We start from the raw sequence: 14,717 nt of genomic DNA on the forward strand, positions 1-14,717 counted from the left end.
GTTGGGATCCCGGTGGAGAGGGAAGGGCAAGGCTACCGATAAAGACACATGAAATGGCTGGCTAAGCCCACATGTTTACTTGTGGGTGGACAGATTGACACAGGCCATAGGCTTCCAGGAAGACTTTTGATGTCCCCTCAGGAGCATTTGGAGGCACGTGTAGAGAGGGAACACGGGAGAACTTCTGTGGACTGTCCCGCCTTTTTCCCCTCCTTGGTCGATTTACTTCATGGCGGGTCCCTATGCTAGTGAATGGTTGCGTTTGTGGCACAGTATGGTGTCTTGTCATGGGGGCTGATTTGGAGGTCGTGGGGTGTTTTGTCCCTGTCTGTCCACGTTCCCCCTGTGTTGGAGGTGTGAGGGTGTTCCTGAGTCCAGCCCAACATCTTTACTAAACCTGGCCCACATAGCGTTCCCTGAGGTTTGCAGATCTTCCCGGAGGTCACTGGGCACAACCATGCGGAAAAAAGGGAGTCGGCTGCCAAGGAAAGGCTATAGATTTTAAGGCGGGTGAGGGTGTGTGGTGCGGGGGTCATTTTTACTGCCACGCGCTGGTGCATCCAGACTGTGGTATCCGGTGTGCCTGACCACAAGCCAGACGAGTCATAGCGGTTCAGGTGTCTCGGCTGTTGGCTGGGTTCTCTTAATTGCATGGCTGTGGGTCACACATTGCTTCTAAAAGACCTGGGCCTCACTGTTTCTCCGAGGTCACGTCACTGACGGGCCCGGAGTGTGAATGTGCCAGGTACCACCGCAGTTGACCCCATTGGGGCAATGGTGTTCTCCGCCACAATGGGCATTGGAATGGCTCCCATGCCATTTGGTTGCAAGGGTTTCCCCACCACGTTGGGCTTCAGAATGTTTCCCATGTCATTACCTCTGTGTGTGAACCAAGGGTAGGTCATCTGTCTTGGCAGCAGCTCAGGAAGTGTGCCTACTGGTGAGTCTCGCTTGATCAGTCCAGGTGTTCCTCACGTGCCCTTTGTCACGGTTCCCTTCGAGCTGCTTTTGACGAAGGCCGTCATATTCGGCCAAGGCCCCTTCCCTTGTGGAAGATCTCTTCCCCGTAAGAGCGTGGCACTTGTGTGGAAGAATATGTGCCAAGGGCGGGCGTGTTCCCCTAGATGGCACCGGCTCTTAGTCTGAGGGGCCACAGTTGCCCAGAGGGTGTCTCAGGGGTTTAGGAAGACATCCTTCTGCTGTGGTGGATGGGAGAGCACTCAGGAGTGGAATTGCAGTGCCCGAGACCAGGGGGATTTTGGACAGCGGTGCTCTGTGTCCTGATGGCCGCACCCTCTGAAGGCGTCAGCTCTATGTTGCTTTCACGTTTCCCTGCGGACCCACAGGCAAGATCTGCAGCAAATTAAATGTCGAGGGGAGACAGAGCACGCATCACTGAGGGATATCGCCCTTTCGCTCGGTGCACCCGTGCACCCTCCTAAAGAACGCATGTGTTCTCTCACCCCGAGCCAGGTGGAATGCCAGGAAAGGAATTCCAGCAGCAGATCAACCTGGGACCATCTGTATAATCCCTGACACCCGGTGAAGTGAGGAGGAGGAGTCTCACAGGGGTGTTGGCCCGCATTCCATGAGGATCCTGGTTTAACCCTTGTTGCGGTAAGTAGCACCTCTTTCCTAAAACCTAGAGGTTTGACCAAGGGAACATGTGCAACGGGGCTACACCCTCACCTTCTGGCCATTTCCATGGGAACCCGAGCTTCGATGCCCTGAGAACTGGCTGCATTTCCTTCCCCGATGGCTTTGCTTTGTTCACTTCCGTATGCTGACATGATTCAGCTCGCTGTCCGTACCGTGGTGGAATCTGCAAGTTTGCATGTCCAGCGTTTGAGCATGTGCTTGGCTCGACGATGACTTCCACAAATGCATTCCTTGGAAATCTGAACAAAATGAGTGAGAAATCCCTGCCGTCTCCTCCTTGGAACTGAGGTCCAACACGTGGCTCCCAAAAGGAAAGTAGGGAGAGGTTCGCGTTGCATTTGCTCCCGTGGGTGTCCACAGCCACGCTGTTTAAGTTGAGGCTTGTGGCCGTCTGATGGGGAGAAGAGGCATTGGGAAAGGACCCTGGGATGCCAATCCAGGTGGGAAGGCTAGGGAGAGCGTGCCGTCTGTGGGTTCCTTGGTCGAGCCGGGACTGCTGTCCCCTGCCACGGTTCAGCATTCGGGTAGGAGAGGAAGCGTGAGCCCTTGGTGGTCCGGTCGCCTGCCCTTGAGTTCTACAGGCCTCCGCCACCGGCTACTCGTTGCCTTGTGCCCGCAAAGAAACGGAAGTCTGTAGGCTCAGGGTGAGAGCAGGATTCCTGGCCTAGGGCAGGCTTCTTTGCCGTGTTCTGCTTGGGAGACCAGATGCAGTTTAGGTTTCTCCTGATAAGGGGAGAAATCCAATGGGCCATTGTCACCGGGAGGTTGGCCAAGCTGAGGGCTCCCCCTCGGGTTGTGTCTGGCTTGTGTGTGCTGTGTGAAAGGGCTAGAAAATGCCTTAGTGAAGATAAGTCACAGCAAGCTTCCTTGGTGAGGGGTGGCTCTGGCATCTTTCCCTGACACGTTGGGATCCCGGTGGAGAGAGGAGGGCAAGGCGAATGAAGCAGACACGAGAGATGGCTGGCTAATCCCACAGGTTTACTGGTGGGTGGATAGATCGATGGTGGTCATAGGCTTCCGGGAACACTTTTGGTATTCCCTCAGGGACATTTGGAGGCAAGTGTAGAGAGGGAACACGGGAGCACATCTGTGGCGTGTCTCGCTTGTTTCCCCTCCTTGGTCAATTTACTTCATGGCGGGTCCCTGTGCCAGGGAATGGTTGCCTTCGTGGCACAGGATGGTGTCTTCTCATGGGGGCTGATTTGGAGGCCGTGGGGTGTTTTGTCCCTGTCTGTCCACGTTCTCCCTGTGTTGAAGATGTGAAGGTGTTCCTCAGTACAGCCCTGCATCGGTACTACACCCAGCCCACCTAGCAGTCCCTGAGGATTGCAGACCTTCCCGGAGGTCTTTGGGCAAAACCACGCGGAAAGGGAGTCGGCTGCCAAGGAAAGGCTACAGGTTTCCGGGCCCGAGAGGATGTGTGGTGCGGGGATCTTTTCTCCTGCCACCCGCTGGTGCTTTGAGACTGTGGTGTACGGCGTGCCTGGCCACAGTCCAGAGAAGTCATACCGGTTCAGGTGTCTAGGCTGTTGGCCGGGTTCTCTTGTTGCGCGGCTGTAGGTAACACGTTGCTTCTAGAGGACCTGGGCCTCACGGTTTCACCGAGGTCACGTCACTGACGGACCCAGAGTGCGAAAGTGGCAGGCAGCACTGCAAGAGACCCAATTGCCGCAAGAGTTTGCCCCGCCACGTTGGGCATCGTAATGGTTCCCATGCCATTACCTTTGTGTGTACGACAAGGGTAGGTCGTCTGTCCTAACAGCAGGCCAGGAAGTATGCCTGCTGGTGAGTCTGCCTTGATTAGTGCAGGTGTTCCTCACGTGCCCTTTGTCGTGGGTCCCTATGAGCCGCTTTTGGTGGAGGCCGTCATATTCGGCCGTGTGCCCTTCCCTTGTGGAAGATCTCTTGATCTTCCGGGCGCGTCCACTGTGTGGAGCCATATGTGCTTAGAGTTGGTGTGTTCCCCAAAGGTCACTGGCTCTTAGTCTGAGGAGGCACAGTTGCCCTGAGCGTGTCTCAGGGTTTCCGGAAGACATCCTTTAGCTGTGATGGAGGGGAGAGTGCTCAGGAGAGGAATTGCAGGGCCCGAGACCAGGGTGTTGTTGGACGGCGGGGCTCTTCGTCCTGATGGCGGCACGCTGTGAAGGCGTCTACGCCACGTTGCTTTCACATTTACGTGTGGACGCCCAGGCACGATGGGCAGCAAATGAAATGTTGAGGGGATATAGAGCACGCATCACTAGATGGTATCGCCCTTTCCCTCGGTGCGCCCGTGCACCATCCTCAAGCACGCGTGTGTTCACTCAGCCCGAGCCAGGTGGACTGCCAGGGACGGAATCCCAGCAGCAGAGCAGCCCGGGGCCATCCGTATAATCCATAATACCTGGTGAAGGGAGGAGGAGGAGTCTCGCAGGGGTGTTGGCGCACATTCCATGAGGATCCTGGTTTAAACCTTGTTGCGGTAAGTGGCACTTCTTTGCTAAAACCTAGAGGTTTGGCCACGGGAACTGAAAACCGGTGCTACAGCCTCATCTTCTGTCTTTTTCCTGGGGAACATGAGCTTCGATGACCTGAGAACTGGCTGCATTTCCTGCCCCATGGCTCAGATCTGGCCGCTTCTGTATGCTGACATGATTCAGCTCACTGGCCGTCCCTTGGTGGAATCTGCAACTTTGCATGTCCGGCGTTTGAGCATGTGCTTGGATCGATGATGACCCCCACAGATGCATTCCTTGGAAATCTGAACAAAATGAGTGAGAAAACCCTACCGTCTCCTCATCGGAACTGAGGTCCAGCACGTGGCTCCCAAAAGGAAAGTAGGGAGAGGTTGAGGTTGCGTTTGCTGCCGTGTGTGTGTACAGCCACGTTGTTCAAGTGGAGGGTTGTGGCCGTCTCATGGGGAGAAGAGCCATTGGGAAAGGAGCCTGGGATGCCAATGCAGGTGGGAAGGCTAGGGACAGCGTGCCGTCTCTGGGTTCCTTGGTCGAGCCAGGACTTCTGTCCCCTGCCACGGACGAGCGTGCGGCTAGGAAAGGAAGCGTGAACCATTGGTGGTCCTATCGACTGCATTTGAGTTCTACAGGCCGCCGCCACCGGCTACTCGTTGCCTTGTGCCCTCACGGAAAGAGAAGTCTATGGTCAGGGTCAGAGCAGGATTCCTGGCCTAGGGCTGGCTCTTTGTGATGTTCTGCTTGGGAGACCAGATGCAGTTTCGGTTTCTCATGATGAGGGGAGAAATCCAATGGGCCATTGTCCCCGGGCGGTTGGCCAAGCTGATGGCTCCTCCTCGGGTTGTTTCCGGCTTGTGTGTGCTGTGTGAACAGGCTAGAAAATGCCTTAGTCAAGATAAGTCACAGCAAGCTTCTTTGGTGAGGGGTGGCTCTGGCATCTTTCCATGACACGTTGGGATCCCGGTGGAGAGGGAAGGGCAAGGCTACCGATAAAGACACATGAAATGGCTGGCTAAGCCCACATGTTTACTTGTGGGTGGACAGATTGACAGAGGCCATAGGCTTCCAGGAAGACTTTTGATGTCCCCTCAGGAGCATTTGGAGGCACGTGTAGAGAGGGAACACGGGAGAACTTCTGTGGACTGTCCCGCCTTTTTCCCCTCCTTGGTCGATTTACTTCATGGCGGGTCCCTATGCTAGTGAATGGTTGCCTTTGTGGCACAGTATGGTGTCTTCTCATGGGGGCTGATTTGGAGGTCATGGGGTGTTTTGTCCCTGTCTGTCCACGTTTCCCCTGTGTTGAAGGTGTGAGGGTGTTCCTGAGTCCAGCCCAACATCTTTACTAAACCTGGCCCACATAGCGTTCCCTGAGGATTGCAGATCTTCCCGGAGGTCACTGGGCACAACCATGCGGAAAAAAGGGAGTCGGCTGCCAAGGAAAGGCTATAGATTTAAAGGCGGGTGAGGGTGTGTGGTGCGGGGGTCATTTTTACTGCCACGCGCTGGTGCATCCAGACTGTGGTATCCGGTGTGCCTGGCCACAGGCCAGACGAGTCATAGCGGTTCAGGTGTCTCGGCTGTTGGCTGGGTTCTCTTAATTGCATGGCTGTGGGTCACACATTGCTTCTAGAAGACCTGGGCCTCACTGTTTCTCCGAGGTCACGTCACTGACGGGCCCGGAGTGTGAATGTGCCAGGTACCACCGCAGTTGACCCCATTGGGGCAATGGTGTTCTCCGCCACAATGGGCATTGGAATGGCTCCCATGCCATTTGGTTGCAAGGGTTTCCCCACCACGTTGGGCTTCAGAATGTTTCCCATGTCATTACCTCTGTGTGTGAACCAAGGGTAGGTCATCTGTCTTGGCAGCAGCTCAGGAAGTGTGCCTACTGGTGAGTCTCGCTTGATCAGTCCAGGTGTTCCTCACGTGCCCTTTGTCACGGTTCCCTTCGAGCTGCTTTTGACGAAGGCCGTCATATTCGGCCAAGGCCCCTTCCCTTGTGGAAGATCTCTTCCCCGTAAGAGCGTGGCACTTGTGTGGAAGAATATGTGCCAAGGGCGGGCGTGTTCCCCTAGATGGCACCGGCTCTTAGTCTGAGGGGCCACAGTTGCCCAGAGGGTGTCTCAGGGGTTTAGGAAGACATCCTTCTGCTGTGGTGGATGGGAGAGCACTCAGGAGTGGAATTGCAGTGCCCGAGACCAGGGGGATTTTGGACAGCGGTGCTCTGTGTCCTGATGGCCGCACCCTCTGAAGGCGTCAGCTCTATGTTGCTTTCACGTTTCCCTGCGGACCCACAGGCAAGATCTGCAGCAAATTAAATGTCGAGGGGAGACAGAGCACGCATCACTGAGGGATATCGCCCTTTCGCTCGGTGCACCCGTGCACCCTCCTAAAGAACGCATGTGTTCTCTCACCCCGAGCCAGGTGGAATGCCAGGAAAGGAATTCCAGCAGCAGATCAACCTGGGACCATCTGTATAATCCCTGACACCCGGTGAAGTGAGGAGGAGGAGTCTCACAGGGGTGTTGGCCCGCATTCCATGAGGATCCTGGTTTAACCCTTGTTGCGGTAAGTAGCACCTCTTTCCTAAAACCTAGAGGTTTGACCAAGGGAACATGTGCAACGGGGCTACACCCTCACCTTCTGGCCTTTTCCATGGGAACCCGAGCTTCGATGCCCTGAGAACTGGCTGCATTTCCTTCCCCAGTGGCTTTGCTTTGTTCACTTCCGTATGCTGACGTGATTCAGCTCGCTGTCCGTACCGTGGTGGAATCTGCAAGTTTGCATGTCCAGCGTTTGAGCGTGTGCTTGGCTCGACGATGACTTCCACAAATGCATTCCTTGGAAATCTGAACAAAATGAGTGAGAAATCCCTGCCGTCTCCTCCTTGGAACTGAGGTCCAACACGTGGCTCCCAAAAGGAAAGTAGGGAGAGGTTCGCGTTGCATTTGCTCCCGTGGGTGTCCACAGCCACGCTGTTTAAGTTGAGGCTTGTGGCCGTCTGATGGGGAGAAGAGGCATTGGGAAAGGACCCTGGGATGCCAATCCAGGTGGGAAGGCTAGGGAGAGCGTGCCGTCTGTGGGTTCCTTGGTCGAGCCGGGACTGCTGTCCCCTGCCACGGTTCAGCATTCGGGTAGGAGAGGAAGCGTGAGCCCTTGGTGGTCCGGTCGCCTGCCCTTGAGTTCTACAGGCCTCCGCCACCGGCTACTCGTTGCCTTGTGCCCGCAAAGAAACGGAAGTCTGTAGGCTCAGGGTGAGAGCAGGATTCCTGGCCTAGGGCAGGCTTCTTTGCCGTGTTCTGCTTGGGAGACCAGATGCAGTTTAGGTTTCTCCTGATAAGGGGAGAAATCCAATGGGCCATTGTCACCGGGAGGTTGGCCAAGCTGAGGGCTCCCCCTCGGGTTGTGTCTGGCTTGTGTGTGCTGTGTGAAAGGGCTAGAAAATGCCTTAGTGAAGATAAGTCACAGCAAGCTTCCTTGGTGAGGGGTGGCTCTGGCATCTTTCCCTGACACGTTGGGATCCCGGTGGAGAGAGGAGGGCAAGGCGAATGAAGCAGACACGAGAGATGGCTGGCTAATCCCACAGGTTTACTGGTGGGTGGATAGATCGATGGTGGTCATAGGCTTCCGGGAACACTTTTGGTATTCCCTCAGGGACATTTGGAGGCAAGTGTAGAGAGGGAACACGGGAGCACATCTGTGGCGTGTCTCGCTTGTTTCCCCTCCTTGGTCAATTTACTTCATGGCGGGTCCCTGTGCCAGGGAATGGTTGCCTTCGTGGCACAGGATGGTGTCTTCTCATGGGGGCTGATTTGGAGGCCGTGGGGTGTTTTGTCCCTGTCTGTCCATGTTCTCCCTGTGTTGAAGATGTGAAGGTGTTCCTCAGTACAGCCCTGCATCGGTACTACACCCAGCCCACCTAGCAGTCCCTGAGGATTGCAGACCTTCCCGGAGGTCTTTGGGCAAAACCACGCGGAAAGGGAGTCGGCTGCCAAGGAAAGGCTACAGGTTTCCGGGCCCGAGAGGATGTGTGGTGCGGGGATCTTTTCTCCTGCCACCCGCTGGTGCTTTGAGACTGTGGTGTACGGCGTGCCTGGCCACAGTCCAGAGAAGTCATACCGGTTCAGGTGTCTAGGCTGTTGGCCGGGTTCTCTTGTTGCGCGGCTGTAGGTAACACGTTGCTTCTAGAGGACCTGGGCCTCACGGTTTCACCGAGGTCACGTCACTGACGGACCCAGAGTGCGAAAGTGGCAGGCAGCACTGCAAGAGACCCAATTGCCGCAAGAGTTTGCCCCGCCACGTTGGGCATCGTAATGGTTCCCATGCCATTACCTTTGTGTGTACGACAAGGGTAGGTCGTCTGTCCTAACAGCAGGCCAGGAAGTATGCCTGCTGGTGAGTCTGCCTTGATTAGTGCAGGTGTTCCTCACGTGCCCTTTGTCGTGGGTCCCTATGAGCCGCTTTTGGTGGAGGCCGTCATATTCGGCCGTGTGCCCTTCCCTTGTGGAAGATCTCTTGATCTTCCGGGCGCGTCCACTGTGTGGAGCCATATGTGCTTAGAGTTGGTGTGTTCCCCAAAGGTCACTGGCTCTTAGTCTGAGGAGGCACAGTTGCCCTGAGCGTGTCTCAGGGTTTCCGGAAGACATCCTTTAGCTGTGATGGAGGGGAGAGTGCTCAGGAGAGGAATTGCAGGGCCCGAGACCAGGGTGTTGTTGGACGGCGGGGCTCTTCGTCCTGATGGCGGCACGCTGTGAAGGCGTCTACGCCACGTTGCTTTCACATTTACGTGTGGACGCCCAGGCACGATGGGCAGCAAATGAAATGTTGAGGGGATATAGAGCACGCATCACTAGATGGTATCGCCCTTTCCCTCGGTGCGCCCGTGCACCATCCTCAAGCACGCGTGTGTTCACTCAGCCCGAGCCAGGTGGACTGCCAGGGACGGAATCCCAGCAGCAGAGCAGCCCGGGGCCATCCGTATAATCCATAATACCTGGTGAAGGGAGGAGGAGGAGTCTCGCAGGGGTGTTGGCGCACATTCCATGAGGATCCTGGTTTAAACCTTGTTGCGGTAAGTGGCACTTCTTTGCTAAAACCTAGAGGTTTGGCCACGGGAACTGAAAACCGGTGCTACAGCCTCATCTTCTGTCTTTTTCCTGGGGAACATGAGCTTCGATGACCTGAGAACTGGCTGCATTTCCTGCCCCATGGCTCAGATCTGGCCGCTTCTGTATGCTGACATGATTCAGCTCACTGGCCGTCCCTTGGTGGAATCTGCAACTTTGCATGTCCGGCGTTTGAGCATGTGCTTGGATCGATGATGACCCCCACAGATGCATTCCTTGGAAATCTGAACAAAATGAGTGAGAAAACCCTACCGTCTCCTCATCGGAACTGAGGTCCAGCACGTGGCTCCCAAAAGGAAAGTAGGGAGAGGTTGAGGTTGCGTTTGCTGCCGTGTGTGTGTACAGCCACGTTGTTCAAGTGGAGGGTTGTGGCCGTCTCATGGGGAGAAGAGCCATTGGGAAAGGAGCCTGGGATGCCAATGCAGGTGGGAAGGCTAGGGACAGCGTGCCGTCTCTGGGTTCCTTGGTCGAGCCAGGACTTCTGTCCCCTGCCACGGACGAGCGTGCGGCTAGGAAAGGAAGCGTGAACCATTGGTGGTCCTATCGACTGCATTTGAGTTCTACAGGCCGCCGCCACCGGCTACTCGTTGCCTTGTGCCCTCACGGAAAGAGAAGTCTATGGTCAGGGTCAGAGCAGGATTCCTGGCCTAGGGCTGGCTCTTTGTGATGTTCTGCTTGGGAGACCAGATGCAGTTTCGGTTTCTCATGATGAGGGGAGAAATCCAATGGGCCATTGTCCCCGGGCGGTTGGCCAAGCTGATGGCTCCTCCTCGGGTTGTTTCCGGCTTGTGTGTGCTGTGTGAACAGGCTAGAAAATGCCTTAGTCAAGATAAGTCACAGCAAGCTTCTTTGGTGAGGGGTGGCTCTGGCATCTTTCCATGACACGTTGGGATCCCGGTGGAGAGGGAAGGGCAAGGCTACCGATAAAGACACATGAAATGGCTGGCTAAGCCCACATGTTTACTTGTGGGTGGACAGATTGACAGAGGCCATAGGCTTCCAGGAAGACTTTTGATGTCCCCTCAGGAGCATTTGGAGGCACGTGTAGAGAGGGAACACGGGAGAACTTCTGTGGACTGTCCCGCCTTTTTCCCCTCCTTGGTCGATTTACTTCATGGCGGGTCCCTATGCTAGTGAATGGTTGCCTTTGTGGCACAGTATGGTGTCTTCTCATGGGGGCTGATTTGGAGGTCATGGGGTGTTTTGTCCCTGTCTGTCCACGTTTCCCCTGTGTTGAAGGTGTGAGGGTGTTCCTGAGTCCAGCCCAACATCTTTACTAAACCTGGCCCACATAGCGTTCCCTGAGGATTGCAGATCTTCCCGGAGGTCACTGGGCACAACCATGCGGAAAAAAGGGAGTCGGCTGCCAAGGAAAGGCTATAGATTTAAAGGCGGGTGAGGGTGTGTGGTGCGGGGGTCATTTTTACTGCCACGCGCTGGTGCATCCAGACTGTGGTATCCGGTGTGCCTGGCCACAGGCCAGACGAGTCATAGCGGTTCAGGTGTCTCGGCTGTTGGCTGGGTTCTCTTAATTGCATGGCTGTGGGTCACACATTGCTTCTAGAAGACCTGGGCCTCACTGTTTCTCCGAGGTCACGTCACTGACGGGCCCGGAGTGTGAATGTGCCAGGTACCACCGCAGTTGACCCCATTGGGGCAATGGTGTTCTCCGCCACAATGGGCATTGGAATGGCTCCCATGCCATTTGGTTGCAAGGGTTTCCCCACCACGTTGGGCTTCAGAATGTTTCCCATGTCATTACCTCTGTGTGTGAACCAAGGGTAGGTCATCTGTCTTGGCAGCAGCTCAGGAAGTGTGCCTACTGGTGAGTCTCGCTTGATCAGTCCAGGTGTTCCTCACGTGCCCTTTGTCACGGTTCCCTTCGAGCTGCTTTTGACGAAGGCCGTCATATTCGGCCAAGGCCCCTTCCCTTGTGGAAGATCTCTTCCCCGTAAGAGCGTGGCACTTGTGTGGAAGAATATGTGCCAAGGGCGGGCGTGTTCCCCTAGATGGCACCGGCTCTTAGTCTGAGGGGCCACAGTTGCCCAGAGGGTGTCTCAGGGGTTTAGGAAGACATCCTTCTGCTGTGGTGGATGGGAGAGCACTCAGGAGTGGAATTGCAGTGCCCGAGACCAGGGGGATTTTGGACAGCGGTGCTCTGTGTCCTGATGGCCGCACCCTCTGAAGGCGTCAGCTCTATGTTGCTTTCACGTTTCCCTGCGGACCCACAGGCAAGATCTGCAGCAAATTAAATGTCGAGGGGAGACAGAGCACGCATCACTGAGGGATATCGCCCTTTCGCTCGGTGCACCCGTGCACCCTCCTAAAGAACGCATGTGTTCTCTCACCCCGAGCCAGGTGGAATGCCAGGAAAGGAATTCCAGCAGCAGATCAACCTGGGACCATCTGTATAATCCCTGACACCCGGTGAAGTGAGGAGGAGGAGTCTCACAGGGGTGTTGGCCCGCATTCCATGAGGATCCTGGTTTAACCCTTGTTGCGGTAAGTAGCACCTCTTTCCTAAAACCTAGAGGTTTGACCAAGGGAACATGTGCAACGGGGCTACACCCTCACCTTCTGGCCTTTTCCATGGGAACCCGAGCTTCGATGCCCTGAGAACTGGCTGCATTTCCTTCCCCAGTGGCTTTGCTTTGTTCACTTCCGTATGCTGACGTGATTCAGCTCGCTGTCCGTACCGTGGTGGAATCTGCAAGTTTGCATGTCCAGCGTTTGAGCGTGTGCTTGGCTCGACGATGACTTCCACAAATGCATTCCTTGGAAATCTGAACAAAATGAGTGAGAAATCCCTGCCGTCTCCTCCTTGGAACTGAGGTCCAACACGTGGCTCCCAAAAGGAAAGTAGGGAGAGGTTCGCGTTGCATTTGCTCCCGTGGGTGTCCACAGCCACGCTGTTTAAGTTGAGGCTTGTGGCCGTCTGATGGGGAGAAGAGGCATTGGGAAAGGACCCTGGGATGCCAATCCAGCAGGGAAGGCTAGGGAGAGCGTGCCGTCTGTGGGTTCCTTGGTCGAGCCGGGACTGCTGTCCCCTGCCACGGTTCAGCATTCGGGTAGGAGAGGAAGCGTGAGCCCTTGGTGGTCCGGTCGCCTGCCCTTGAGTTCTACAGGCCTCCGCCACCGGCTACTCGTTGCCTTGTGCCCGCAAAGAAACGGAAGTCTGTAGGCTCAGGGTGAGAGCAGGATTCCTGGCCTAGGGCAGGCTTCTTTGCCGTGTTCTGCTTGGGAGACCAGATGCAGTTTAGGTTTCTCCTGATAAGGGGAGAAATCCAATGGGCCATTGTCACCGGGAGGTTGGCCAAGCTGAGGGCTCCCCCTCGGGTTGTGTCTGGCTTGTGTGTGCTGTGTGAAAGGGCTAGAAAATGCCTTAGTGAAGATAAGTCACAGCAAGCTTCCTTGGTGAGGGGTGGCTCTGGCATCTTTCCCTGACACGTTGGGATCCCGGTGGAGAGAGGAGGGCAAGGCGAATGAAGCAGACACGAGAGATGGCTGGCTAATCCCACAGGTTTACTGGTGGGTGGATAGATCGATGGTGGTCATAGGCTTCCGGGAACACTTTTGGTATTCCCTCAGGGACATTTGGAGGCAAGTGTAGAGAGGGAACACGGGAGCACATCTGTGGCGTGTCTCGCTTGTTTCCCCTCCTTGGTCAATTTACTTCATGGCGGGTCCCTGTGCCAGGGAATGGTTGCCTTCGTGGCACAGGATGGTGTCTTCTCATGGGGGCTGATTTGGAGGCCGTGGGGTGTTTTGTCCCTGTCTGTCCACGTTCTCCCTGTGTTGAAGATGTGAAGGTGTTCCTCAGTACAGCCCTGCATCGGTACTACACCCAGCCCACCTAGCAGTCCCTGAGGATTGCAGACCTTCCCGGAGGTCTTTGGGCAAAACCACGCGGAAAGGGAGTCGGCTGCCAAGGAAAGGCTACAGGTTTCCGGGCCCGAGAGGATGTGTGGTGCGGGGATCTTTTCTCCTGCCACCCGCTGGTGCTTTGAGACTGTGGTGTACGGCGTGCCTGGCCACAGTCCAGAGAAGTCATACCGGTTCAGGTGTCTAGGCTGTTGGCCGGGTTCTCTTGTTGCGCGGCTGTAGGTAACACGTTGCTTCTAGAGGACCTGGGCCTCACGGTTTCACCGAGGTCACGTCACTGACGGACCCAGAGTGCGAAAGTGGCAGGCAGCACTGCAAGAGACCCAATTGCCGCAAGAGTTTGCCCCGCCACGTTGGGCATCGTAATGGTTCCCATGCCATTACCTTTGTGTGTACGACAAGGGTAGGTCGTCTGTCCTAACAGCAGGCCAGGAAGTATGCCTGCTGGTGAGTCTGCCTTGATTAGTGCAGGTGTTCCTCACGTGCCCTTTGTCGTGGGTCCCTATGAGCCGCTTTTGGTGGAGGCCGTCATATTCGGCCGTGTGCCCTTCCCTTGTGGAAGATCTCTTGATCTTCCGGGCGCGTCCACTGTGTGGAGCCATATGTGCTTAGAGTTGGTGTGTTCCCCAAAGGTCACTGGCTCTTAGTCTGAGGAGGCACAGTTGCCCTGAGCGTGTCTCAGGGTTTCCGGAAGACATCCTTTAGCTGTGATGGAGGGGAGAGTGCTCAGGAGAGGAATTGCAGGGCCCGAGACCAGGGTGTTGTTGGACGGCGGGGCTCTTCGTCCTGATGGCGGCACGCTGTGAAGGCGTCTACGCCACGTTGCTTTCACATTTACGTGTGGACGCCCAGGCACGATGGGCAGCAAATGAAATGTTGAGGGGATATAGAGCACGCATCACTAGATGGTATCGCCCTTTCCCTCGGTGCGCCCGTGCAGCATCCTCAAGCACGCGTGTGTTCACTCAGCCCGAGCCAGGTGGACTGCCAGGGACGGAATCCCAGCAGCAGAGCAGCCCGGGGCCATCCGTATAATCCATAATACCTGGTGAAGGGAGGAGGAGGAGTCTCGCAGGGGTGTTGGCGCACATTCCATGAGGATCCTGGTTTAAACCTTGTTGCGGTAAGTGGCACTTCTTTGCTAAAACCTAGAGGTTTGGCCACGGGAACTGAAAACCGGTGCTACAGCCTCATCTTCTGTCTTTTTCCTGGGGAACATGAGCTTCGATGACCTGAGAACTGGCTGCATTTCCTGCCCCATGGCTCAGATCTGGCCGCTTCTGTATGCTGACATGATTCAGCTCACTGGCCGTCCCTTGGTGGAATCTGCAACTTTGCATGTCCGGCGTTTGAGCATGTGCTTGGATCGATGATGACCCCCACAGATGCATTCCTTGGAAATCTGAACAAAATGAGTGAGAAAACCCTACCGTCTCCTCATCGGAACTGAGGTCCAGCACGTGGCTCCCAAAAGGAAAGTAGGGAGAGGTTGAGGTTGCGTTTGCTGCCGTGTGTGTGTACAGCCACGTTGTTCAAGTGGAGGGTTGTGGCCGTCTCATGGGGAGAAGAGCCATTGGGAAAGGAGCCTGGGATGCCAATG

General features: G+C 55.7%; 6 non-coding genes across 6 annotated transcripts; all 6 read left to right on the plus strand.

The window, feature by feature from the left end:
* Positions 1-1,859: 1,859 nt before the first annotated feature.
* On the plus strand, positions 1,860-1,951 carry LOC132505427 (small nucleolar RNA SNORD116). The gene has a single exon (XR_009535405.1). It is a non-coding gene; the product is annotated as a small nucleolar RNA SNORD116 (small nucleolar RNA).
* Positions 1,952-4,360: 2,409 nt separating this feature from the next.
* On the plus strand, positions 4,361-4,452 carry LOC132504872 (small nucleolar RNA SNORD116). Its single transcript, XR_009535139.1, has one exon. It is a non-coding gene; the product is annotated as a small nucleolar RNA SNORD116 (small nucleolar RNA).
* Positions 4,453-6,919: 2,467 nt separating this feature from the next.
* LOC132505432 (small nucleolar RNA SNORD116) lies at positions 6,920-7,011 on the plus strand. The gene has a single exon (XR_009535408.1). It is a non-coding gene; the product is annotated as a small nucleolar RNA SNORD116 (small nucleolar RNA).
* Positions 7,012-9,420: 2,409 nt separating this feature from the next.
* LOC132504875 (small nucleolar RNA SNORD116) lies at positions 9,421-9,512 on the plus strand. Its single transcript, XR_009535145.1, has one exon. It is a non-coding gene; the product is annotated as a small nucleolar RNA SNORD116 (small nucleolar RNA).
* A 2,467-nt stretch (positions 9,513-11,979) lies between these two features.
* LOC132505437 (small nucleolar RNA SNORD116) lies at positions 11,980-12,071 on the plus strand. The gene has a single exon (XR_009535413.1). It is a non-coding gene; the product is annotated as a small nucleolar RNA SNORD116 (small nucleolar RNA).
* Positions 12,072-14,480: 2,409 nt separating this feature from the next.
* LOC132504879 (small nucleolar RNA SNORD116) lies at positions 14,481-14,572 on the plus strand. The gene has a single exon (XR_009535146.1). It is a non-coding gene; the product is annotated as a small nucleolar RNA SNORD116 (small nucleolar RNA).
* Positions 14,573-14,717: the final 145 nt, after the last annotated feature.

Source organism: Lagenorhynchus albirostris, chromosome 1 (genome assembly GCF_949774975.1).
Source record: "Lagenorhynchus albirostris chromosome 1, mLagAlb1.1, whole genome shotgun sequence".
NCBI lineage: Eukaryota > Metazoa > Chordata > Mammalia > Artiodactyla > Delphinidae > Lagenorhynchus > Lagenorhynchus albirostris.